We start from the raw sequence: 27,578 nt of genomic DNA, 5'->3' as shown, positions 1-27,578 counted from the left end.
TTGCTTTAGAATCACAAAAAGGCATCACAAAAGAGGAATAGAGTCAAAAGAAGTGAAAAGAAATAAATTACTGAGCTTATCAATCTAATGCGTCTTCCTAAAATCACTATATTCCTTCAAAGTTATTAAATTCAATATAAAAGCTGCAAATAGAAGGTAACCTCCCATACAAAACATTTTGGTACCATACAGGAGATTTATGATTTATGAATATCTGCCTCCACTAATAAGTAAGCAGTAAATCGGAAAGACATTGATATACACATAAAATAATAAAACTGAAAGGTCATAAGGCACATTCTGAAGAACACAACCCAGTAAATAAGAGAATGGAGGTTTAATAAAGTAAAATTCTCAAAAAAACTCTTATTTGAGGCTTAGAAACTATTTTTAAAAATTATACATCTAAATCACATGCAAAAACAAAAAGTGCTTTCTTACAAGGGCTTTTCATCACTTAGCTCTGAAAATTTTTTTTAAATGCACAACAGAAATAACAGAAAATGAAATTTTCTTCCAATTTGAATATTCTATGAAGAACCTCATTTTCTCCAAGTTTTTCCTTAAACTAAAAACCAAAAACACAGATGATGCTAGTTTGTGGTATAGAGTCTGTAGATTCAGTGCTATTTTCTTTATCCTACTTTTCTACTTCGTGTGATAAATCTAGTTTTTTTCTGCTATTTTCTTCCTCACTAATCACTGTCCAATTCACCTTCAACCCTGGCAGACTTCTTGTCATGGGAAGAACTTTCACAGGCATTGTCTGTGGGAACAGTTCCTTTCCATAGGGGTTAAGACAGTAAAAAAAATGCTTCTTGCCAGTCTCTTCTTTCCAGGTATTCCAGAATAATCTCAAACACATGATTAGTTGCCAAAACTTTTCTACTATTCATCTTCACAAAATTTCCAAGGGGGAGCTGTACACGACCAGTTCCATGATCTGATGTCTGTTTATCTGTGAGTCCCTTGCGATGGTCGTCATCTCCCAATCGTCCAGTCACACAGGACTTTGATTCATCTAATTCCTTCAGTATAGTGGGTGAACGTGATGTAAAATAAACCAGGGCCTCTTTCTTTATGAATTCACTATAGTGCTCTGGTGTGATGTGTATATCCTTTCAAGTGACCCATCCTTTGCCATTTTCATCCATGTTCTTTGTTTTTTGTTTCTTCCCAGAAAGAAAAGAAATTTAATCCAGAAACTAAGTATCTTTACCTGCAGAAATAAAGCTGGGGGGTCATTTATTTTTCCTGGATAGCATTTTTTAAAAACATTTTTATTAAATTATAGCTAACATACAATATTATATTAGTTTCAGGTTTACACCATAGTTATTTAACATGTATACACCTAAAGACCATGACTTGTCAAGTAAAACTGCACAGGATACAGTGCTCGTGGATTTTCTGCATAACATCATTGAATCTGCTTATGAAGTTTCTTAATGTCCTCTAATACCATCAAGCTGGCAAAACTGCCGTCAAAGATAAGGAGAAGTGTGCTATGAACAACATCACTTCGAATACTTTTCTGTCATTTCCATCTGAGTTTGATTCCACTTGACATTGTCACTCTAATTGCTTTCTCTTGCGTTTTTTCCTTCTGCTTTTGTTTGCGGAGCTCTCCTTGTTTTTCCCATTGTTTCTGTTTTATTAGCTTCTTCATTTGTCATTTAGATATTGGTTCAAATTCCTTGCCTAATCTTGGTTTCTGGCTCTTCTCTTGATATTCATTTAAGCCTTGCTATCTTTCAGCAAAGAACCTACACAGGAAGAAGGGAAAGATTTTCCTCCTCTACAAAATATAGACATAGATGTAGGCACCGTTGCAAATATAAATTGCAAAAATTCCCAGGACTGAACCTGTAGGGTGTGCGATTTTATAAAGTAAGTTTCTAATAGCTTGTTTCTTTATATGTTTGTTCTCCCTACTTAAAAGTCAAATGCAGAGGAAAATATTCTGGTCAATTGCACATTGCACATGTTAAATTCTCTGGTTCATTAAGGTTTTACCATTTTTCATAGTTATTCTGGATGTGTTCTGATGACTTAAGATCATGTGTCAGATGGAAAAGCAAACTGAACACTGCATTTCCAAAAACTTATGTCTGCACAAAAACCTGTACACAAATATTTATAGCAGCTTTATTCATAGTTGCCAAAACTTGGCAGCAGCCAAAATGTCCCACAATGGGTAAATGGATAAATAAAATGTGGTACATCCAGACAATGGAATATTATACAGAGATAAAAATAAATGAGCTGTCAAACCATGAAAAGACACGGAGGAACCTCAGCTGGATACTACTAAGTGAAAGAAGCCAGCCTGAAAAAACTGCATACTGTATGACTCCAACTATACGACATCCTGGAAAAGGCGAAACTCTGGAGGCAGTAAAAAAGATAAGTGGTGTCAAAGACATAAACAAAGCCAAATGTCATTAGGTTGGTGCAAAAGTAATTGCAGTCTCTGCAATTATTTTTAATCTTTTCAACCACAATTACTTTTGCACCAACCTAATAGTTAAAAGTAGTAAGGACAGATTTTAATCAATTGCAACAGGAAAAAGAACCCAGTGTAAACTGAACTAAAGTTTGATCTGTGCAGAGAAGACTGGATGTTTGTTTTAAAGAGAGAAGGTAGGAGTAGGAAGAGGGAATGGCAGGAGCTTGAGAAGAATTAGGGAAGTGCAAAATTACAAAAAGGGGCAGGAGGGATTGGTCCCAGTGAAAGCATCTGAGTTTGCTAACTGGCAATCGTCAAAGTTTGGCTCCTGCCCTCCCACAGAGGCTGGGAAACAGGAGCCCTGTCTTCCGGGGTTGGCTGGAATAAACAGTCAATTCTTTTGGTGCCTTGAATTTCCTCAGGCAGGTACTTTCAGCAGGACTAGGGTCATCCTAGGAATGCTGCCTTGGGATGTTAGAAACTATGCCTGTGTTTGTTCAAGGCTTTCTAGGTCAAGGTGAGATTTAGCCAAGAAGAGGACTCAGAGGAGCCCAGCTAGAGTTTGGAGAGAATTATTGTCAGTGGTTGCCAGAGATTCTGGGGGAGGGAGGGAGGAAGAGGTGGAGCACGGGGGATTTTTAGGGCGGGGAAACTGTGCTGTATGATACTGACATGGTGGATACAGGTCATTATACATGTGTCAAAACCCACAGAGTGTACAACACCCACAGTGAACCCTAATGTAAACTGTGGACTTCAGTTAATAATAATGTGTCCACACTGGCTCATCCGTTGTCACACAGTCACCACACTAATGCAGGATGTTAACAGGGAAGAAGGAACGCAGCAGAGGTGGGTATATGGGGACTCCAGGTATTTTCTGCTAATTTTTTCTGTAAACCGAAAACTGCTCTAAAAATAAAGTTTATTTATTAAAAAAGGGAATTTTCAGATGGTATTTTCTCATTTTTATTACATTTGAGTCGAACGAATAAATGTGAAGTGAATAATACTAATTGTTGTTATACTCAGTGTAATACGTTATAAACTTTAAGACATCTGTAGCACACTGCGTGTAAAGGAAAAGTTATTATTGAAAAGCTGATCGCTTCAAATGTAATGTATAACATTTAAAATGGCTAAAGGCAAAGGAAGCCCCCTACCTCACACAGATAATGGCTCTTAGGAGTTTGAAGCCTCCCCGCCCCCAGTTGTCCTTGATAACTTGGTCCTCACAAAAACTTAGTGAGATAAGCAGGGAAGCCATCTTGGTGCCAACTCAGACAGCCAGTGTCATGCTTCTGGAGACAGTTCTCAGCATGTGGTTTGGCTGAGTTTCCCTGAGAAAACACCCAAAAGGCACCTATTCAGTGCCTGGCACAGGGGAGGTCCTGAAGAAATTAATTATATTTTCCCTCTCTTCCCTGTAATAAGTATTTGGAAATGTACCTATTTATTTGAAGTCAAGCCTTTTTAAATGTGCTCAAACAAAACGATGGAAAACTCTGTAAGTAAAAAGGGTTGTTTTCTTCCCTTCTGTCTTTCTTTCCTTTTAAATTTATTTCCAGGGACTAACTTTATTAAGGCATTAGCAAGCCCAGTTCCAGGAAAGCATAGCCTTTTGAAGGAAAATCCCCAGTATTCAGAGAACATAGAGTAGGGTGCCCTATTGGGGTAATGACTCACATTAGATATCCAGCTGTCAGTTATATTAGCATTTCCTTAGTTTTTATGAAATCTTTCACTGACTAAGGCATTCTGATTTTGTTTTTTTATTCTCTACCTGTTTCTGTGTAAATTTTATGACTGATGTGGCATTCCTTATTTTACCCACTTGCTTACATTTCATGCTTGATAGTCAATGAAAGAAATTGGGCCGTTCTTTCTATTGCCTTACAAGCCTGGATCCTGGGGTTATAGGTGCAGTGTGACAAACCAGGACCAGTAGAAATACTAGAGAAACAAGCTTGGAAAAGAGAGGTAATTACCTAAAATTAGATCAAGCAAAAACTGCTGTTAGGAAAATCCTGTTGCTAAATTGCCTATAGCAAGCTCAGTACAGGATAGTACAGTGTTCTATGAAAAAGAAGGTTTTTTTTAAAGCCTTGGTAACAGGAAAGTGTGTCAAATAGCAGTGTTATCAAGGCCTCTAATTTTTCTTTATTACTTTTCCAACTTGAAAGAAGACATGGGGAAGTATAGAGACAGCTAATGTAGGGCATGGAAAAGGATGACACAATTTTCTTAAATGCTCTCATAAACAAACAAATTAGTCACTTTGAGATCAAGTGATATTTTGGAGAAGTGAGTGAGCTTCTTCTAGAACTTAATGGACAAGGTTGTTTTCAGAACTCACCATTTGTTTTAGTTGCCCTACTTTAATTGTAGTCTCAGTACCTCTACAAAAAGCGTTCAAGTATCATGGGGATTGAGCTTCCCCAAGAAAATGGCTGTAAAGCAAGTAACTTAAAACAGAAAACCAGGTATCTTGGTGAAGTTGTAATTACAGCTGTTTGTTAAGTTTTGTTGGAATTTCTTCCCCAGGGCTATGAATTCAGCCCAGGAAGAGAACTTTGAACTTCGAGCTTTGCCTAGCTACCTGACACCTGTTGGGAAAATCGATGGGAAGTGGAACGTCCCAGTGAACAGGAAGAGAACATTCTATTGTGTTTCTTTTCTCTCTTCCTCCCACACCCACCACACATAATTTTTAGAGCGTAAACATCTGGCTTGAATCAAAGTGGCCCCGGATAAATCATTAAGATAATAATTTTGAACATTATGTGTGATTACTTTCAGAAAATTCATATGACATAATGTTGCAGCAAGACACAAAAATGAACTTTGCTGTGATTACAACTGTGTAATAATTATAGGTACACCCAAACAATGTCTCCAAGAAAGCAGGTAAAAATGAAGCCCATCTGATTACTGGGGAGATTTTTTTTAAAAAATCTTAGAGTTGTGTTCCCTTTAATCTGCTATAGCTGGTGAAAAGAAATGCAGGGTGACATTTAAAATATTGAATAACCTGCATTATATACCATAGAGGCCACTCCAAGCAGCAGCTACTTTAATTATGGAGGGAGCCAAATGTAAACAAGGCCTTGGAAAGCCAGGTTGGCATGGGGTATTTCCCCTTGGATCTGAGGGTAACAAATTGGGTGGGAGATGTGGCAGCCTCAGCAGGTTGCTAGTGATTAGATGCCAGGGCAGCCCCTCAGGTGCCTCACCTGTGGCCAGAGCAGGGGGTGGGTGGGAGGCACTTGGTGGGCTTGGACATCACCTCGTTACCACCTGTAGTGTTGCCACACGTGTAGTTTATCAACTGGTATAGCCGTAATAGTGCCCGTGAGCTGACAGGAGTCCTGATTAAAAACAATCCTGAAAGAGAAGGACAGAGATAATACTTGTAAAGGTCTTGCTGATGGTAACACTTAGCACACGGTCAAGTTCCACAAACGCTGGCTGCTGTAAAAGTGTTGCATTCCTATTTATACATTGAATCTTATTAATAAGCAAAAAGCACCCAGCCTAGAGGTTCCTCCAGGAGAGGATGGAAATAAGCTATGGCTATGAATCCCAGCAGAGGAAAAATTTTGTGCAGATAGAGGCTTTTTATTACTTAGCTCTCCTGTTCCATTTCCCCCAATTTCTGCCCATCAGGTATTGCCTTGCTCAGCGGCCCTCTGGTCTTTGGTGTGCAGATGGGAACAGAGAAGAAGGAATAGCAGGATACTTGAACCTGGGAGAGGGTCCCAAATTGCCATTTAGTATCAGTGATTTCCTTCTAAACATCACTTACAGAAATATGTATCCATACACAATTGGGTCAGGGTCCAGGAATTAGGGAACCCCAATGAAAGGATCAGGTTCACCCCAGAAAACTAGGCACAGTGCTACAGCTCATCTTCTAACTTTATTTTATACATGAGAAAATTTAGGCTCCAAGAGAACAAATACCTTTCTCAACTTGCTAAGTTACCTTTTGGGGGGATAAATACATCTTTTTTGTTTAGTTCATCTTACTTTATAAACACAGATGTTAAGAATGTGTTAAGAAACTCAGTTGAAAAGCACAAAAAAGGATCAACAAAGGTCTATCATCACACATACACAGAATGAATTAGTGTTCAAACCAGTTCTGGAGGGAAATGGACAACACAGGGACACCCTCCATCTATGACAGGCCCAGATTCCTCAGTGGAGGAAGCCAAGACTTGGCAGCCGTGACCATCCATCTCATCCATGGGAGTGTGGGGGCTGTTTCAATTACAGACCCAATGTCGCCCATCTCCCCTTTCTTTTCGGCAAACGGAGACTTTCCAGGAAACGGCCACCCACGGAGACATCAGCACTGCTGCCTTCCCATCACCTGTTGTCTGTGGATTTTCTCCTGACAAGCCCCATCCTTCCCAACAGAACACTGCTCTTTCTATTGGTTGACATTTAGTATGTGTTTGCTATGTGCCAGTCATTGTACCAAGCAGTTTACATGGATGACTTCATCCTATCCTGTTAGGAATATACTCTTATTGTGTCCATTTTGCAGATGGGGAAACTGAGGGGATGGAGGGATGGATGATGGTCAAAGTTGAGATCCAAACCCAGTCTTAGCCACTAAGCCTGCTTTTTTGAATGATTATGTAAAATAAGATAAATTCAAATTTCTTTTTTGAATTCAAACTTCTTTAATTCAAATATAGAGATCAACAGTGATAAATGTAAAATAATAATAATGGTATCTAACACTTATAACAATCTTATGAGATAGGTGCTATTATTATCTCGTTGGCTTACAGATAGCTTTCTATTCCATTGACCTATAGAGTCATTTATTCACCCATATCACATCCTTCCATCCATCCATGCATCCATCTGTGTATCTATCCATTCATCTAATAAACATTCATTAAGCATCTATCATATACCGGAAGAACTCACTGTCTAATAGGAAAAAAGATACACTACATATTGTAAATGCTAAAACGGAACATTCTAAATGCTTAAACAAAGACCTGTGGGAACTCAGCAAGAAAGAAATTGAGAACAGTGTTGAGTTCTTTACTTTTTCATCAGCATCAGTCTAAGCTAAGGAATAAATAAATAAATGTCTAGTTCCAAAGTGAAATGAGTTATTTTCTTCTAAATTGCCTTTCATCATTTCAAGGCTCAGTGTGAAAAAATCGGGAGAATTCATCTCTAGCCAAACCAGGCAGTTAAAGGTTACAACTTGTATCCATCAGGAGCAGAAGTGTGTCAGTGTATGCTGGTGGTGGAGAGAAACGGAGGGGTCTTCAGGGAGCCTACTTCTGCCCTACTCTGGTTAGAAGAGGAAGGTTGCATTCGACAGAGAACTTCAGCAGGTTCAGTGTAGCAAAGCAGATTCCCTTGGGCTGTTCTGCTGAGATGGCCTTGGGCATTCCCTCTTTGGGGTCAGCTGAGGAGTTTCAAGTCTTCTAAGGAGTGGATCACAAGGCAACTGGGCTGGAGATCTGAATCTGCAGAGAATAGGCAAGCCATTAGGGCTACCCAGACAAAGTGATCCTTCCAGCCCTTTAAAATATTTACCTAAAAGCCAATCACATATTTATATTTAAAACAGCATTGCTGCCAAATACAAATGGTTTATTATAATCAAGCTGCAACAGCAAACTTCCTACCTAGAGACTTCAAATATTTTGAGGGTTACTTTTGTAACCAGAGGAAAAACCATCTCATTACAAACAGGTATTTGTTTTGTGGACACAAGGATATTGTCCTGGGAACCCCTTATTAAGACACTATTCTCTGAGAGAGGTGTTGTTAATTTCATATCACGGATGAAGAAACTGAGGCTCAGAAAGTTAAGTAATTTACTCAGTTGTTTTAAACACTAGCTAAAGTCAGGTGATGCTGCCTTCTCTGGACTAGGTCTACTTTGATTTTCTCTCTCTCTCTCTCTCTCTCTCCTTCTCCCCCCTCCCTCTTTGTTTACCTTCAATTATGGAAAAAATTCAAATTATATGTAAATTGGGAGAAAGCACAATTAAATTCCAGGTACCCATCACCCAGCTACAACAGTCACCAACTCCTGGTATCTCTTGTTTCAAATATGATTCTTTTTAACTTTCAATGAGATAGAAGTTTCTGTGCAATGATAAGTAACAACCAGTCAAACGGATAGTGTATTACGTCTTTTACTTTCTGTCAAACAATTTGCTCAACAAAAACCTAGGAATATCTATATAATTTTCCAGCCCCTTGCTCTGCGATGAATTTTCCAAATACCTGAGCATTTGGGGGACTCTGCTTACTTGATCTTAGTGATAGATGCAGAAGTGCTGCTTGAGACCGTGACCAAGACCTGTGGGGCCAGCGAGCTGCCAGCTTCCAGAAGGGGAGGGATTTACGGACTGCTCCTGGGGCAGCGATGATGGGCCATGGGACACCTACATCATAATTCTAAATGAGGATTTCAAGCACTTCCTTATTAATTCTTTTATGGAAACATTAAAACAGTAAGGACGAATAATTTTTAGATCATTATTATTTCTCGCAGGAATTTGGCAAATATTACCCAATCTCTTTTCTCACTGCAATCAATATGTATAATTTATCGTTTGAAAAAGAAGATGTATTACTGTGACTTAATACCAATATACAATGGTCACAATTTGTGCATCCTATCTGTTCTTCACAAGAAAGAAAAAATTACAAGAAAAAAAATCAGATAAGAGCAGGTGGGGGAAGGCTTCCTTTTTTTTTTTTTTTTTTTTTTGCATTTGTTGAATCTTAAATGTTCTCAGCTTAAATTAATCTGGGATTCCAAGTTGGTTTCCACACTCCCAAATCTCAGTAGCTTATAACAACAAAGATTTATCTCTCAATTCTCTTATGTGTCAGCTGTATATTGGCGACAGTTCTCCTCCATGTGTCTTCTTCATTCCAGGGTTCAGTGTGAAAGAGCAGCCCGTATTTTCTTGTGGCAGAAGGAAAACAGAAGTGGCTGAGCCTTGCATTGTCTCTGAGAACTTCCATTTTATTGTGGTACTTGTCTCTTCTGATAAGCGGGGCAGGGAAGTTTACTTCCCTACAGGGAGGTCACTGCAAGTCACAGGGCAGCTTGTAAGGGGCTCTTACTGGTAAGAGGACTGAAAAAGTGGAAACAGTACTCAATACAGTCTATCAGAGTCTCCAAAGATATACTCCTTCCACTCCATTCTGCTTAGAGAAAGAAGTTTCAAAGAGGAAGTAAAACTTGAGTTGGATTTTCAAGGATGATTCTAGGCAGGGGTGAAGCAAATGCTAAGGCAGGAATACTTGGGAAATGATGAGAAATCCTAAGAGGCTGAAGCCCAGGTCACGGGGAGTGGAGAGACGTGGTGATGGTAAGTCTGGAGATGTGTGCTGGAACCAAATTATAAAATTGGGATAAATAAGAAACTTTGGCCTTCATGCTTTTCAAACCTTCCCAGCCCAGCCTTCCTAATGGCCAAGCAGAGTGAACGCATTGCTCTGAGGTCTTGAGCATCATCTTAGAAAATAACGAGAAGCTTGCATTCTGCTTCAGAAACATTGAAGTTGGCCATTTGTAAAAATAATGTTTTACTTCCCCAAAAATCTTCAAAGAAAATTGACAGCCCACGAGGCAGCACCATATTCAGCCATATCTATGCTCTGACGTTATATGCTCCCTGGCACCAGCCCGAATCCCCGGGGAGAAATACCGCTGCTCTTACTTTCCTCTAAGTTTAAACATTTTCCAACTAACGTCTGGGGGAAGAAAAAGATATCACTTCTCCTTGTGACACACAGTTCCTGTATGGTTGATTAATTTATCTTATACACTATATTGTTTAGATCTTTTGTTTCTTCAGTTATTTGTTTCCACAATAATAATGGGAAATTAAACTTTACTATTTCAATTACATTTCTATATATCTATTTCTCCCCACGTTCACACATGTTGTTACTTCTGTCTGGAATGTGTTTGCACGTTGCTCCTCACTGAACACTTTGTCCGCCAAACCAGTTTCTCTTCATCTTTTAACACCATCTTGCCACCTCTGTGAAAGCTTCCCTGACCTCAGTGGTTAATACCCTCAGGCAGGCAAATGACCACTGTGCTTTGCACACACATTTCTTTGGAGAAAGTAGAATTGAGGTCTACAGAAATATGACTGTTATCTAGAGGAAGGTAAAGATGGAGAGCTGGCAGTGGATGGAGTGGGGGTGGAGAGAAAGAGAATGAACCTAAAGAATGAGCTGAAGGTCAAGGGTAGAACCTAAGGAAATTTTCCAGCAAAAAAAGCAAAAACTGGGCCTGCCCGGTGGCTCAGGCGGTTAGAGCTCCATGCTCCTAACTCCAAAGGCTGCCGGTTCGATTCCCACATGGGCCAGTGGGCTCTCAACCACAAGGTTGCCAGTTCAACTCCTCGAGACCCCCAAGGGATGGTGGGCTCCGCCCCCTGCAACTAAGATTGAACACGGCACCTTGAGCTGAGCTGCTGCTGAGCTCCCGGATGGCTCAGTTGGTTGGAGCGCATCCTCTCCAACCACAAGGTTGCTGGTTCGACTCCCACAATGGATGGTGGGCTGTGCCCCCTGCAACTAGAAATGGGACCTGGAGCTGAGCTGCGCCCCACACAACTAAGACTGAAAGGACAACAATTTGACTTGGAAAAAAGGCCTGGAAGTACACACTGTTCCCCAATAAAGTCCTGTTCCCCTTCCCCAATTAAAAAAAAAAAAACTTTAAAAAAAAGGAAAAAAAGCAAAGACTAATACTAGAGGTCACCAGAGCAGGAACCTGCAAGGTCATGGAGACATTGGGCTCCCTGATCCCATGAGCGATTTGACAGTTCATTTCCCAAACAAATTTCCTGATTACTGTTGGCATTGTAACTGATTTCACACTGCAGCTCAACCTACTTCAGAGAACCTAAAGTGGAAGTGAACTAAAGACTGAAAGGAGGAAAGTTTTGAAAAGATTGTATCTTGATTTGACATCCTCTTTTGAATTCCTAAGCAAACAAACCTGCAGAGTAAGGATATGAATCAATTCCCTTTTATGTACAAGTGACAGAAATCAAGTCCAGCTGTTTTAAGCAGAAAAAGGGTATTTATAATCTCAGATATCTGAAAGAGTCGAGAAGCAGTCAAAGCTGATCCAGATATGAAATTGACTTGGCATGGGTCCTGTCTCCATCTCGACCAATCACTGTGTGGAGACTCGCTGCTTCAATTAGCCATAACAGGGTCCTGCACCCAACTCTGGCATTGAGTATGGGGGTCAACCCTACGCAAACTGCATTGTTTGAAAGGCTTTGGGTTTCTCTGGCAATATAGCTCCCACAAAACTGTAGTGTCCTTTCCAATTTACATTTAATCAAATGCTTGGATTAGTAATGACTCAGCATTTATTCAACAAATACTTACTAAGCACTTACCATATGCCGGCCACTGTTCTAACGGTTGACAATACAGCAGTGAAAAAGGTGAAGTCCCTGTCCTGAGGAGCCCACATTCTAGAGATCTTTGGGTCCTTAACATGCTCCAGTGGTCAGTCCTGGTCCTGGTCCTAAAATCTTGACATAAACTTGGTGGATTTCATCTTTGATTACTAGGCCCCCCTTCTCCTAGCCTTTTAGGACTCTCCTTTATTTCAAAGCTTGCCTCTTTTTTTGTAAGATTCTTCCAAAACCTACAAGAAGGAGGCAAGACATGGAATCCTTCCTTCAAGTCCCCTGAAGCTCTAACCTCAGTAGGCACCTGGACAGAATCCCAGGGTACTGCAGTCCCTGCACAGGCAAGAGCTTTCTAACTACTTTGTAGGAATCTTTAACTTCCCAGAGAAGGGTGGGGGCTTCTCCTGCCTTACCGTGCGTGACTCAACCAGCTCCACATGATGGAATTTGTCCCTTGCAACATTTCACCTGGAGGAATTTGTCAGGGTTGCCTGTGTGTAAGCCATAGAACCCAACCTTGGTTAACTAAAGCAAAAACGCACATGATGAGGCTTGCAGAGTCAAAGGAGAAGCCAGGACCTGGAATGGGAAGAAACCAAGACAGCCCAGCAGAGTGAGATCTAATGAGTAGGGTTTTGTTTTTGTACAGTGGTTGGAATAAGCACCTTTAATCATTTTTGGTATTTATGTCAAGCATTCAGGAGACAGAATTTTATTTGCTGAACTCATGTCGAATGTTCACTCTCCTTGGCCAGGATAAGAAAGACTCCAGTTGACACGTCCCACCCTGTCCTTCTCACATGCGAGGGAGGGAAGTGCATCTCAGGAAAACAAAATCAGGGTGTTGCTAACAAAGGAAGGGGCCATGATTGCCAGGGAAGCAAAATCAGTGATGTTCAGTACACCAGTACTTTCAAACTTCAATGTGCACACGTGTGGTCTGAGAATCCTGCTAAAATGCAGATTCTGATTCAGTGGGTCTGGCAGAGACACCTGAGATTTTGCAATTTAAACATTTGCCCATGGTTGGCCTGAGGGCCACACTCTGAATAGCAAAGCACAACATCAGTTTCTTTTTAGAAAAATGCCTCTTATCCATCTCATTCTCATTTATTTTTCTTGGTACTTCATATGGTGTGAACTTTGCTGGAAACCATTTCTATCATTCCAGGATATCGCAAGAAAGAGAGTTTTCTCTTTTCACACAGAAAAAAAGAATGAAGTGATCTTTTTGTTAAAATATATTAAAATTTAAATTAAATAAATATATTTCCTATTCATCAATAATTTTAAAAAAATGAAATGGAAAATGATGCTGATTTGATAAAGTGTAGTATTTCAAAATCAGTGGAGAAAGGATTCATTATTTCATAATGGTGTTGAGGCAGTTGGCTACCTATTTGGAAAAAAATAAAGTTAGAGCCCTACTTCACATTAACACAAAACAAAGTAAAACAAAAATTCTCAAATGGAATGAAGTTTTAATCTTGTAAAAGTGTTAAAGATGTAGAAGTACATGCAAGAGAATAGTTTTATAATCTTGTCATAGGAAAGGGCCTTATAAACATGAATCAAAACTTAAAGGCCATAAAGAAAAGTTGACATTTGCTTGAAAATAAAAAATCTCTAGGAGCTGGCCCGGTGGCTTGGGCAGTTGGAGCTCTGCGCTTGTGGCTCCGAGGGCTGCCGGTTCGATTCCCACATGGGCCAGTGGGCTCTCAACCACAAGCTTGCCAGTTCAATTCCTTGACTCCCACAAGGGATCGTGGGCTGTGCTCCCTGCGGCTGGCAACTGCAGCTGGACCTGGAGCTGAGCTGCGCCCTCCACAACTAAGACTGAAAGGACAACAAATTGAAGCTGAACGGCACCCTCCACAACGGAGATTGAGAGGACAACAACTTGACTTGGAAAGAAGTCCTGGAGGTACACACTGTTCCCCAATAAAGTCCTGTTCCTCTTCCCCAATAAAATCTTCTTTAAAAAAAATCTTTGCATGACAAATGACATGAACTAAAGTAAGTCATGAGAGGGAATGGAAGAATATATTCACAACACGTAAAATCAACAAAAGACAGAAGGAGAAACACTTATGATAAATAAATATATGAAAACTTGCTTAACCTCAACATTGCTGTCACTCAGGAAATGGGATACTTTTTTTACCAATTGGACTGGCTACATTTAAAAATTAGTAATATTCAGGATTTGTGAAAGAATTAGTAAGTCATAAACTCTAGTGGGAGTACATATGATTTGGGTTATGTGAACAGCAAAATAGCAGTATCCACCAAAACTAAAAATGCAAAGAATCTTGTATCCACCAATTCCACTCCTAGGAATCTCTCCTACAAAAATATTTGTTTCTGTGCCCAAACATTCTGTATAAACAAAGGATGCCTAATTAACTTGAAAACCAAGTGAACTGAATGTCCATCAATGTGAGAATTGTAAAATAAGCTACAGTACTGGAATACTATGCAGCCATTAAAAAGCAATTATATGTGTTATACATGTAATTTTATATATAAATAATAATATATAAATATATAATGTTTTAAAAGATCATCCAGACTTTTTAAGCACAAAAGGCAACTCACAACATATCACAAAATCAACATGTAATACCATGAAAACGAAATATAAGTAAATAAAATATTAGCAGGATACATAATAAACTGTTATGGTTGTTACAGCTGCAGCAAAAAGACAATTGGGGTTGGTGGTGAGAGGAGTGGTGTAGGACTTAATTTTTTATTCTAGATACTTATGAGTTGTTTGAATCTTTTATAACTAGAATATATTCATGCATTATTTGGCATAATTAAATAAATTAAAATGCCTACAATTAAAATAAAACAACACAAATTTGTTTTAGAATATTTGTAAAATTCAGAAAAAATATAGAAAATAATAAAAATCACCCACAGAGTCATTACTTTCCATAAGCAAAATCATTTGAAAGATTGGTCATACACAGGATTCTCTTGTTTTGATAAATTTCATTCTCAAAATAGATACCCATAAGATAATATTTCATGAAACCCATTTCCAAATGATGTAATTTTGTTAGCAGCTAATAAATAAATTTCAATCTCAAAGCACTTATAATAACCAAAACTGACTGTAAAAGTAGTGAGGGAAAATTGTGATAGAAAACTGAGCTTCTAAGAGGTGTCTACAGCAAGAGAAATTTCTGGATTGGTGTTTAAAAGACAGTTGCACTAAAACTGATGGCTGTATGATCTAATTTAACCAGTCACGTTCTCCATTCACCCCAAGTTTATAACCTGCTCAAATTCAAATCAATAACCTTGGTTATATAAAGCACACATCAGTGGTTTCAATTTTCTTTCGTTATCAGAAGGTCTGAATAAGGGCTGGAGTAACTAATGGAAATTCCTTGCCTTCTTCATCAAGCTGAGTTAAAGGTTTCCTGAAGCCAGATTTTCTATCAACCATATAAATCATTAAAAGCTTCCCACCCAGAAAGCTACTCACTGCCACTTTCTTCTCTGGTGCACTTCTCCTTATGCCCGATGCTATACTCTATTAGCACTTACATTATTCATTTAAAAACTCCCATTCATTTTATAAAGCGTTCTGAGGCTAGGATGCTTTTCCAATCCACTTTTGTTTGGATGACTACCCCACCACTATATTTATGCCTCATAGTGCCAAGAAATCATCCCTAATGGCACTTTGTAACAGTATCATATTATCAGATTTCGAGGTGCTAGGTATTCCTGTGATCTTTAGAGAACACCCAATGTTGTCTACATGAAGAAAGTGAAACCCAGAGGGATTAGATAATTTATCCAGCTCGTAGCTGACAATGTCTAATGGATTTCCAACCAGCAGAGTTGTTTCGCTCCAGCATCACCTGGGGCAGCAGAATGTCTGGTATGCAGCTAGACAAAGGAGGAGGGCTCGCTCTGAATCCCTGTACCTGCAGGCAGTTTCAAGTCTCCGCACCATTTTCTAAAAACAGCTTTATTGAGATAAAATTTACATACCACAAAATGCAGTCATTTAAAATGTACGATTAAATGATTTTTACTAAATTTACCGAGGTGGGCAGACATCACCACAATCCAATTTGGAAACATTTTCATCTGCCAATGAGGCATCCCATTTATAGTTACTCCCTGGTCCCACCTGTCCCAGCTGCAGGCAACCATGAGCCTGCCTTTGGTCTTATGGGTGAAAAGGGGTCTCTGTACTAAATCTAACCAAAAGTAACCTCACAAGGTGATCTGATCATACATTTCTAACTGGGCAGGTAATAGTGGGTAGTCACACCTCAAACCTGTAACTTCTGTAGTAAAAGGTCATCTTTGCTGGAAGCAAGCCCTGTCCATTGTTTTTGTGCATCTAGGTTAACACACCTTTGAAATGCCTCTTTTTCAGACCCCTCAGAAGCTTAACCACCCTCAAGAGAGCACACAATCTTGTTAACTACTCTGTAATCCAATCACAGAGATTTTCCTGCCTTGCTTTCTCTCATGATCATGTAATTTTTTTTACATTCTCTCCTTAATTCTGAATGTATAAAAGAAACTGCAAAACTGCCATTCTCTGGAGCATTTGAGATCTTGCTTTCCAAGAACGTCATCATCTTGGCTCAGTTAAACTCTTATAAAAATTCTCTACAGGTTTGGATGTATCTTATGTCAACAAACTCTATAGATTTCCCTTTTCTGGACATCTTATATGAATAGACTATTAGAGTATGTGGTCACCATTTTTGTCTTTCTGACCACAGAATGGAACACATTGCCATGCCAAATCACAATTTGAAAATGTTCAGATTGTGATTTGGCATGGCAGTGTATTCCATTGATTGCTCTGTATTTCTGCACATGTTCACATCTTCCCTTGATGAGACTTAAGCTTCTTGTGGAGCTTAGGCACCATTTTCTAACCCCTGTACTGCATTCTCTCAGTGTCTTGTCTATATCTCCTTGTTCAGACCACTTTAGTACACACCAGACCAACGTCAAAATGCCAGAATCTCCTTCCTCCCACCCTTTTTGGATGGCTTTCTCTGACTGTCTTCATGGCAGAGACAGGGAATTAATGCCCCCCTGGGAACAGCCTCAACCAATGGCTGGCCTCGGTGGTGTGTGCTCTGTGCTGACTCTCAGAGTTTCCCTAGAGAGACCAAGTTCTCCTTGGCCACAGTAGCTCCTGGCTTGATTGCTGACCCCAAACTGGCTGCTTGCTTTCCTGGTCTCACATCTTTACTTCCTTTCCAGTGTTTTCATTTCCTGTAAAATAAACTATTTGCTCTGTAATCCTTAACTCAGTGTCTGATTCTGAGGGAACCCAAATTCAGACACTCCCAACATGTGCTAAATAAACATTGCACCCCATATCAATGTCTATTCCACCTTGACCTTCTTAATTTGGCACTCTCATCAATTCATCCCTGACACATAAAAGCCATCTGCCATAGAATGGCTATAATAAAAAAAGACAGATAATAACAAATGTTGGCAAGGATGAGGAGACATTGGACCCCTCATATGTTGGTGGGAATGTAGAATGGTGCAGCCACCATGGAAAATAGTCTGGCAGTTCCTGAACAGGTTCAACATAGAATTACCGTATGACTCAACAATTCCAATCCCAGGTATATACCCAAGACAAATGAATATGTATAAAAACTTCTACATGCATGTTCGTTGCAGCATTATTCATAATAGTCAAGAAGTGGAAACAATCCAAATATCTATCAACTGATAAATAGATAAACAAAGTGCGTTATATCCATACAATGGAATATTACTTTACCATAAAAAGGAACGAAGTGTTGATATGTATTATAACATGGATGAGACTTGAAAACAGTATGCTAGGTGAAAGAAGTTAGTCATACAAAGCCACATATTGTATACTTCTTTCTATGAAATGTCCAGAACAAGCAAATCTATAGAAAGAGACGTTAGATTGATGGGTGCATTGGGTTGAGGGAGTGCAGACAGTTTGCGGGATGCTGACTAAAGGGTGTGGTGTTTCTTTGTGGAGTGATGAGAATGTTCTAAAATTGATTGTGATGATGGTTGCACAACTAAATGAATACACTAAACTCATACATAATGGTACATTTTAAATGGATAAAATTTTATCGTATGAGAATTATATCTCAATAAAGCTTTTATTTATTTATTTATTTATTTATTTATTTATTTATTTATTCATGTATGTATGTATGTATGTATGTATTTTTTAAACCCAACTGCTATGAAGTGTGGCTGTTTAGGAAATTGTCCAGATCATATTCCACTTATATTCATTCACAAATATGCCTTTGCATCTTGGCTCACAGATTTATGGCACCAAACTCCCAACTTCAAGATATAGGAACAGCAAATACACACAAGGGAAAAACAAACAGAAGTTTATTAACTTGTATGCTTCATACATACATGGGAGAGACCCAGGGAAAAATGAGTAACTGTCAGAAGTAACTTAGAACTCAGGCTTAAATAACATCTTCGGCTAAAGACAAAAGAGAGAAGGGTGTGGGAGAGGCCACTGATGGGGAGGTGACAGGAAAAACATGGTAAATATGAGTAAAGTTTGGTATGTGAATTTAAATTGGTGCCTTCATTGATAAGGGTTTAAACTTATCTCCAGGGGTTAAACTTTGTCCTTCCTGGTGGAGAAGGAAGGAGGGACACCTTTGTAAATTTATGTCCTGCTTTTAGGAAAATGGGGGAAGGCAGAGAGCTTTTCTTATATCTGCTTCTTCTCAATTGCCTTCAGCTCAAATTAAACCTTATGCCAAAATGGCATATTTTTGGGTGGCATATTCTGCCACCCTTCAATAACTAACAATCATTAAATATTGATAAAGTGCTGTGCTGTGGTGGGAATATGATGTACGTTAGATGCCCCCGAGAGCAGAAATTCTCTCTGTGTGGAATTATCACACAGGGGGTGATGTCAGGGCCTCAGAAACAAAATAAAAGCATGTAGTTGTCCTTACGTAAACATTGGCGACTTCTGCCAGACAGCCTTGGGGTGTGATCTAATACGTGTGATTGAGGATAGTAACCTCGGTTTACTTAGAGTCAAATCCTTAACATTTCCTACTCATTAAAGGACAAAGGAAAGTGGCAATTAATTAATTATGGATTTTTCTGCACCCTGGCATCCCTTAAATTTTGTAGCAGGAGAGAATGCCTCACTTGACTCACCCTGGTCTGGGCCCTGAGAAGTAGGAAGTCGAAGGGGAATGGAGAAAGGCTAGCATGCAGCTGAATCCACCCACTTGCTGTTCAACTTTGAAGTCAATCAATAAAAATCGTGATTCTGGATCAGTTCCCCTGTGTACTTAATTACTAACGCTGAGCGAGAGGCAACACACTACCTGGCGATGACCATCACAGACCAAATGCCCATCCACAGGTAACGCGAAGGAGCCACATTGAGACTAACATTTTCATGAGCTCAGGAATAGAGGTGGGAGGTTCTCAAATTAGGCTGCATGGCTTTCTGGTCTCAATAATTGGAGAAGGTCTTGGGGAAATAATTTGTTCTGTATTAGTGAGCAAACTACGGGAGCTTGAAACTGGGAGCTAGTGGTGCAGCTCTGCTGGGAGGAGAGCTTTACCTGAGCAGCCCGCTGGGCGTGAAATTGAGTAGGAGCCGGCCACGCTGGTCAATTTCCCTCCCAATGGGTGCAGGGTCTCGGCTTCCCGTGGGGTGATCCTGCGTGCTGCCTGGGCTGCAGTCTGGACCCAGGAGACCAGCTGGGGTGGGGGCAGGAGGAGCTGGTCGCTGCTGCTGTGCTGCTGTCCCTTTCTTTGTTACACTGCACTAAGTCTTAGCAAACAGCTTTGTTTGCCCCTGGAGACTAGCTTTGTTCCAGGACCCCGGACCTGGATTTTTAGTGATTTCACAACCTGCTCGCAGCAGGGTAGTTTCCGTCTGATCTAATTTTAGGAAGTAGGAAAGAAAACTAGGAGCCCATTGCTGCAGCAAACACCTTCAGCAGTAGTAAAAAAAGGTGTATTCCAATGGAAAATTATGCATTGTCTATAACACACCCTTCTGGCTCATTCGATTCTGATTTTTTTTCTTCTGATTCTGAGCTATTTTGCAACCCTGCCAGCTGTAGATAACTGGTAGCCTTGTAAATTCTGTCCTGTCTGGGAGAGGTCTAGCTGATTCCCTACCCCAAATGGTGGGGGAAAAATTGCCTATTTTATAATTCATTTCAACATATCCTTTGCTACATATAAAACATATATAAAGTTGTGCTTCTTGACATTATTGAACCAGTTATAAGATCTGCCTGATTCCCTCACCGAATAAGGAGCTAAATAAAATCTTTAACTCATGTCCATTTTTATATTTCAATGACAGTCATGATTTTTATCTTTCCCTGAAATGTGTCTTTTAACAGCCCCACTCTGCCTCTGTTTAGGATCATGAAGTAACACTGAAATGTGGTCTGTGTGGCTCTTCCAAGAGGAAAGCATGTGTTTGGAGGGAGGAGGAAGAAATGGGGCTCATATTGACGGAATATGCACAGTAGTTCCCCCCTTATCTGAAGTTCCACTTTCTGTGGTTTCGGTTATCACTGCCAACTCTGGTCCAAAAGTATTAAATGGAGAATTCCTGAAATAACCAATTCATAAGTTTTAAATTGTGCGTCATTCTGAGTAGTGTGGTAAAATCTCTTGCCCTCTGGCTCTGCCCTGCCCAGGACATGAATCATCCCTTTGTCCAGTTTACCCACTGCTGTATGTGTGCTTACTTAGGAGTTAGTCACTTAGTAGGCATCTCAGTTCTCAGATTGACTGTCGAAGTATCATAGTGCTTGTGTTCGAGTGACCCTTATTTTACTTAATAATGGCTCCAAAGCCATGTATTACAATATATTGTCATCATTGTTCTATTTTATTATTAGTCAATGTTGTTAATCTCTTACTGTGCCTAGTTTATAAATTAAACATCATAGGTATGTATGTAAAACATCACATAGGTAGGGTTTAGTACTATCTGTGGTTTCAGGCATCCACTGGGGGTCTTGGAACCTATCCCCGTGGATAAAGGGGGATTACAGTACTGTGCACCAGCTACTTTACAAATTGAATTTATATAACTGCATGAAACAGCAATTGCTACCCCATTTTAGGGAGGAGACAGCTCATGTTAGGAGATAATTCAGAGATAAGTGTTATTCAACGATACTGTTCAGAAATAAGTAATTTGACCAATGTCACTTAAGATTTGAAGCTGTCAATCTTGAGAAATAAGAACAAAGTGGGAGGTATAATGATACCTGACATCAAATTATACTACAAGGCTACAGTAATCAAAACAGCATGGTACTGGCATAAAAACAGACAAATAGATCAATGGAACAGAATAGAGAGCCCAGAAATAAATCCATGCCTAAATGGTCATTTAATCTATGACAATGGAAGTAAGAATTTATGGTGGGGTAAAGACAGTCTATTCAATAAATGGGGCTGGGAAACCTGGACAGACACATGCAAAACAATGAAGCTGGACCACCTCCTTACACCATATAGAGGAATAAATTCAAAATGGCTTAAAGTCTTAAAATGTAAGCTCTGAAACCATAAAACTCCTAGAAGAAAATATAGGAAGAAACTTTACAGACACTACCCGGAGTAAGATTTTTACTGATATATCCCCTCAGGCAAGGGAAGCAAGAGAAAAAATGAACATGTGGGATTACATCAAACTAAAATTTTTTCACAGCAAAGGAAACCATCAATAAAACAAAAAGGGATCCTACTGAATGGGAGAAGATATTTGCCAATGATATATCTGATAAGGGGTTAATATCCAAAATTTATTTTAAAAAGTTATTCAACTCAACTCCAGAAAAACAAACAATCCAGTTGAAAAATGGTCAGAAGACATGAAGAGACATTTTTCTAAAAAGGATATAGAAGACAAATAGACATATGAAAAAATGTTCAGCCTCATTAACCATTAGAGAAATGCAAATAAAAACCACAGTGAGATACCACCTCACCCCAGTCAAAATGGCTATCATCAATAAATCAACACACAACAAGTCCTGGCGCGGATGTGGAGAAAAGGGAATGCTTGTGCACTATTGGTGGGATTGCAGATTGGTGCAGCCACTATGGAAATCAGTATGGAGGTATCTCAAAAAACTGAAAACGGAACTACCCTATGATCCAACAATTCCAGTCCTAGGTATCTATCCAGAGAAATCCAAAACTCTAATTAAAAAAAAAATTATGCACCCCTATGTTTATTGCAGCACTATACACAATAGCTGAGACATGGAAACAACTAAAATGCCCATCGGTAGATGACTGGATTAAGAAACTGGGGTACATTTATACAATGGAGTATTACGCAGCCACAAAGAAGAAAGAAATCTTACCATTTGCAACAACATGGATGGATCTAGAGAACATTATGTTAAGTGAAATAAGTCAGACAGAGAAAGACAAATACCATATGATCTCACTTAATATGTGGAATCTAAAGAAAAGAATAAATGCATGAACTAATCAGAAACAGTCTCAGAGATATAGAGGAAAAACTGAGGGTTGCTAGATGGGCGGGGGGGGGGGGATAAGGGGGAAGGTGAGGGGATTAGAAAGCACAGTCAGTAACCACAAGATTGCCACGGGGATATGGAAGTCAATTTTGGGAATGTAATCAGTAATGTTGTAAAGATTTTGTAGAGTATCCAATGGACACTTGTCTCATTAGGGAGACCACCTCAGGGAAGATGTAGATGCCTGATCACTGCACGGTACACCTGAAGCTGAAGCTGAACAATAATGAATGTCAACTACAATTTTATATATATATATACATATATATGTATATATATATGTATGTATATATATATTTATACACACACACACACACACACACACACACACACACACAAGAAGCGAGTACAGCATTAGGAATAGAGACAGTGGAAATGTAATGGCTGTGTGCGATGCCAGAGGGATAGTGGATGGGGGAGGGGGGGTTGACACTGTGTGAGGGATAGAAATGATAAATGTCTAACTATTACATTGTTTTGTGCACCTGAAACTAATTTTAAAAATCTAAAAAAAAATTTATAAATAAAATAAAAAGATTTGAAGCTGTCAAACTCAAAGTGTCTGGAGGCTTTGCTAGAAATAAATAATAAAGATTTATTCAAGGGTCTTAGGGCTTGCAAAGTGGCAACACAACTAGGCAATACCCAGAGTGTTCCAAAGAAGAAAGAAAAGCTAAGAGTTCTTACAGTTAAAAACACATTCTTTATTAGCCTCTGTATTATTAGTCTCTGGAATGGTCCCAGATAATAAACCTCTAGATGACCAGTGATCTGAATAATGGATGTCAGGTGGTCTGGGTATGTGAACATTCTTTTCTTAGTCCTTTAGAATGTTATCTGGAGATTTGATGTATATCCAGGCATTGATGGAGGACTGAAAGTTTAAAATTTTAAATTCCCAGGCTAGTTAAAACAAGGATAGAGTCGTTTTATCATGTCTCAATTTGCTTAATTTTAGTAATGGAGCAGCTTGACTATAGTGACTCCATTTTATTTCTTCATGCTATTCCTCAAAGTCATAACCATCTAAACCCAAAATTATGGCATACTGTCTCCATGCAGTGTGAAGAGGTGGCATTGCCCTGCATAGAGTTTTTAGGTTTGGGAGAATATTTCTCCCCCATGTCCTTGACCACAGGGCTACATGGAATGTGGGCCTGGAATGCTTAGGAAACAGTAAAGTTGTTAATCAGAGGCCTTACCAATTTCAAAAGAAGAAATAGATGTGACCCATCCTGTTGCTGCATTTTTCTCGTTCTCTGATTCTGTTCCACCAGAAAAATGAGGCAAAAATCTGTGAAGTTTGCTGTCTGTGAAGGGGTATGGATTTGGGGTTAGATGATGGGAGAAAGAGATGGACAAAAAGAAAAAAAAAAAAGTTCTCCCTTCAAACTAATCTACCAGTTAAAATTGTTGTGAAAAAATATGCAGTTGAATAGCCCAGCACCCAGTTCACGTGGACAACTTAACAAATAGCAAAGTGAGCACTCTCTGAGAAAGCCGTTAGAAAGAGTTTTTCCCCCCAAGAAAAAAAGGACTACGTCATGCACTATAAGAAGCCTTTTGGTAGTGTTCTGGTTGGGTTGGATAAGTAAGTACCTAGAAGGTCCTTCCATATTGGTATCACTATGGAACGTATTATTTGGTATTTTATGTATATTTATAACATGGTCAGGCTATTCTTTATATTAATTTCCATTTTATGCTCATTTCATACTTTTATATTGAACATAGAAATTGTAAAGTAGTTCCAGCTATAGGATACAGTTTTAAAATAACTTTAGTACCAACTGTTGGTACTAAAAATTGGTATGGAAATTTTAAGAGTTAACAAATAAATAGGATAGCAGGCTTGCAAATATTTCCATAGTCTGATCCCATTGCATACATTATTAATATTCTAAAAATAATATGAATTTAAAGGACATTTCTGTTTCTGCGATGGTATAGTTTTGCATAGGTGTTCTAGTGCCCTCTCTTGATACATTTAAATACTGCAGATCAGGCAGAACTTTACAGGGCCATGGAATCCTTTGGCATTCTGGTGAAGCCCACGGACTCCTTCTCAGAATAATGTTTTTAAATGCATAAAATAAAATAAACAACAATCAAGGAAATAATTATATTGAAATACAGTTATAGTAATATCAAAATAGTTTAAAACAAATTTATTTTGTCATTAATGAAAAGATTTAGCTTTGAGTCTAATTATTGTAATTTCAAAGGAGGAATGAGCTTAGACATTTTGAGATATCTGTAGCAACAATAATCTTGCATGAAAATATTTTTTTGCATGAAAATTATTTCTATTGGTGACAAAGTTATAGATAGTGTGTGTATTAGTTTTCTAGGGTTGCCATAAAGAAGCACCACAGACGAGGTGGCTTATTGCCTCATAATTCTGGAAGTCCAAAGTCTGAAATCAAGGAGTTGGCAGGGCCATGCTCCCTCTGAAGCCTCTAGAAGAGGATCCTTCCTCATTTCTTCCATCTTGTGGTAGCCCTACTCTTTCCTCGGTTAATGGCAGCGCCTGTCTTCACATGGACAGCTGATGTCTGTGGCTGTATGTATTTCTCTCTCCTCATAAGGACATCAGTAATTAATATAATGTAATGTAATATAATATAATATGATATAATGCAATGTAATATAATAATAATTCAGGACACTCTGAATTCTATTCATGGAACATAGGTTAAGAACCTCTGAAGGTTATTTCCAGTTAATACGTATTTATGTGTTCATACTTTGTTCCCAGAAGAGATTAAAGTTATGTGAAGAACATGAAAGATGTCTTTGTTTTTTAGAAGGGATAAGACGCACAACTAGAAAACAATATCGGACAGTATGAAATATTGTCAGATGAATTTCATAGTTTATGTGCTATAGAGACTGAGAAAAGGGAAAGTTTATATGAATGGGAAAAACAGGGCAAGTTTTTTTTGCAGGTGTGCTACTTGATGTGGGCTTAGGATAATGGCAGCATGTGAACCATCAGGACATATGTCAGACCACGGAAACAGCATGAGCTAAAATAAAACCTCGAGAAAGAAAGGTTAGGCCCCACAAAGCAATGTAATATTTAACTAACCTAAAAATTAAGTTTGGAAGAGCTTGCCAATTACAAAAGCTTACCGTTATAATCAAATGTATTAATCTGATTCTCAAAAGCAAATAAGAAAATTGCCTTGTGTTATTATACTATTAAATTACAATCAACTATTCACAAAATAAAGAAAATATGTCCACTTAAATGATGTAATTTCTATTTGATCATGGATATATAACATGTAATGTCTTAATTTTCCTAATATATAAAGAGTTCTACAAACCAGTAACAAAAAAGGAAGAAAAATAGTCAAAGGAGACTTTACAGTTTACGGATAGGAAATACAAAAGCCTCTTAAACATACAAAAAAGATGTTCTATATCATTCTTATAAGAAAAGTACAAATTAAAATTATATTCAGATGCCATTCTCATCTCTCAGATTGGCACAGATCAAAACATTTGATAATACACTGTGTTGGTAAAAGTGTGGGGGAGTATATATTCTATTACATTTGGGATGAGGAGTCTAAATTGCTAAAACTTCTTTTTGGAGGGCAATTTGGCAATATTTTTCAAAATAATAAACACACATAACTTTTAACCCAGAAAATCCACTTCTTTATTTTACAAATAAACTTTCACACCTGGAAAATTGTTTTGTGAAAGGTAATTAACTGCGTCATTGTTCTCAAAAGATTAGAAACAATAGAAATGTCCATTAATAGAGTAGACTAAAAAAAACTATGGATTTGGAGATCCAAGATGGCAGAGTAGATAAACACTGTGCCTGCTTCCGCCCATGAATACATTAAAATTACAACAAAATTATAGAACAGTCAACCTGCAGAACCATCTGAAGTCTGGCTGAATAGAAGTTTTATAACTAAGGATTTAAAGAAGCCATGTCAAGACTAGTAGCATCAGAGACGCGGAACCTGCTAACCCCAAACCTCCATTTGGCGATTGAGAACCAGGAGGGATCTCTCGGCCACAGAAGTTCCCCCCAGAGGAGCGAGAGGTCCCAGCCGCACACCAGACTCCTCAGCCTGGAGTGCTGGTGCCAGGAAGAGGAGCCCCCACAACATCTGGCTGTGAAAAACAGTGGGGATTCTGATCATCCAGGTGGGACAGAAGGTGGCGGGAAACCCAGCTGTCCTCTTAAAGAGCCAGCGTACAGACTTTCTCACTCGTAGGCACTCACCTTGGGCTCCAGTGGAGGGACAGTAACTCCGGGGTGTCGGAGACATAAGGGGGGCAAACTGAGTTGTGTGGCTTTGAGAAGAGCACTGGAGGACATTTTCACCATGAAGGGTCCTTCTCCCATGCACCTGGCAGGCTGGTGCCATCTTTCTTGTGTTGAGCCCGCCCTCTACGTTTACAGCCAAATCTGAATCTGATTGGTCTGGTGAGCTCTGCAGCTCTGCCCTGCTGACTCACTAGGACTCCACCCCACCGCACTCCCCTAACACTGGAGGCACTTTCTCCAAGGGCAGCCAGCCCTGCCCACATTGCAATCTTTCCAGGAAAACAATCAGAGTCTGATAGACCCCAGGTGGGCGGCGACTGGTCTTGCAGTGCTGTGAGACTTGTTGAGTAGCTTCAGGCTCAGCACTGGCACCAAGCCAGAAATTATATTAACCTGGTGACCATAACTCTTCCCATGTTAGTGACTCCCTGAGACCTTGCCTCACCCAACATGCAGAGGCTTTATCAGTGGCGGAACCTTAGGAGAGCTGGCAGATGGCAGCAGGCCTCAGGGTGTCCTGGCTTTTTGGAAGCTACCCCAGGCCGGGAACTGGTGGCAGATGTTCTTGGTTCACAGCGTGGCCTCTCCCATGTGCCTCCAGAGTTAGTAAAGGCAGCAAACAACCAAAGATCGCTTTGTAGCTCTTACCAGGTAGTCCCCGGCTGGTCACAGGCAGTGGGTGACCTGGGCCTGAACCAGAGCCTCCCCAGTAGGTCCCAGAACCCACATAGTTGGAGGTTGGCTTCAGACCACAGCAGAGCATGGCCCAATTATCTCCACCCAAAGGGTGGTCTCAACAG

The 27,578-nt window shown here is 39.4% G+C and overlaps 1 pseudogene; it reads right to left on the bottom strand.

Moving 5' to 3' along the window:
- Positions 1–568: 568 nt before the first annotated feature.
- On the bottom strand, positions 569–26,878 carry LOC117021165 (tRNA methyltransferase 10 homolog A-like; annotated as a pseudogene).
- Between the last annotated feature and the right edge of the window lie 700 nt (positions 26,879–27,578).

Source organism: Rhinolophus ferrumequinum, chromosome 4 (genome assembly GCF_004115265.2).
Source record: "Rhinolophus ferrumequinum isolate MPI-CBG mRhiFer1 chromosome 4, mRhiFer1_v1.p, whole genome shotgun sequence".
Taxonomy (NCBI): Eukaryota; Metazoa; Chordata; class Mammalia; order Chiroptera; family Rhinolophidae; genus Rhinolophus; species Rhinolophus ferrumequinum.
The sequence above is the reverse complement of the archived record's forward strand: the minus strand, read 5'-3'. Positions and strand labels throughout refer to the sequence as shown.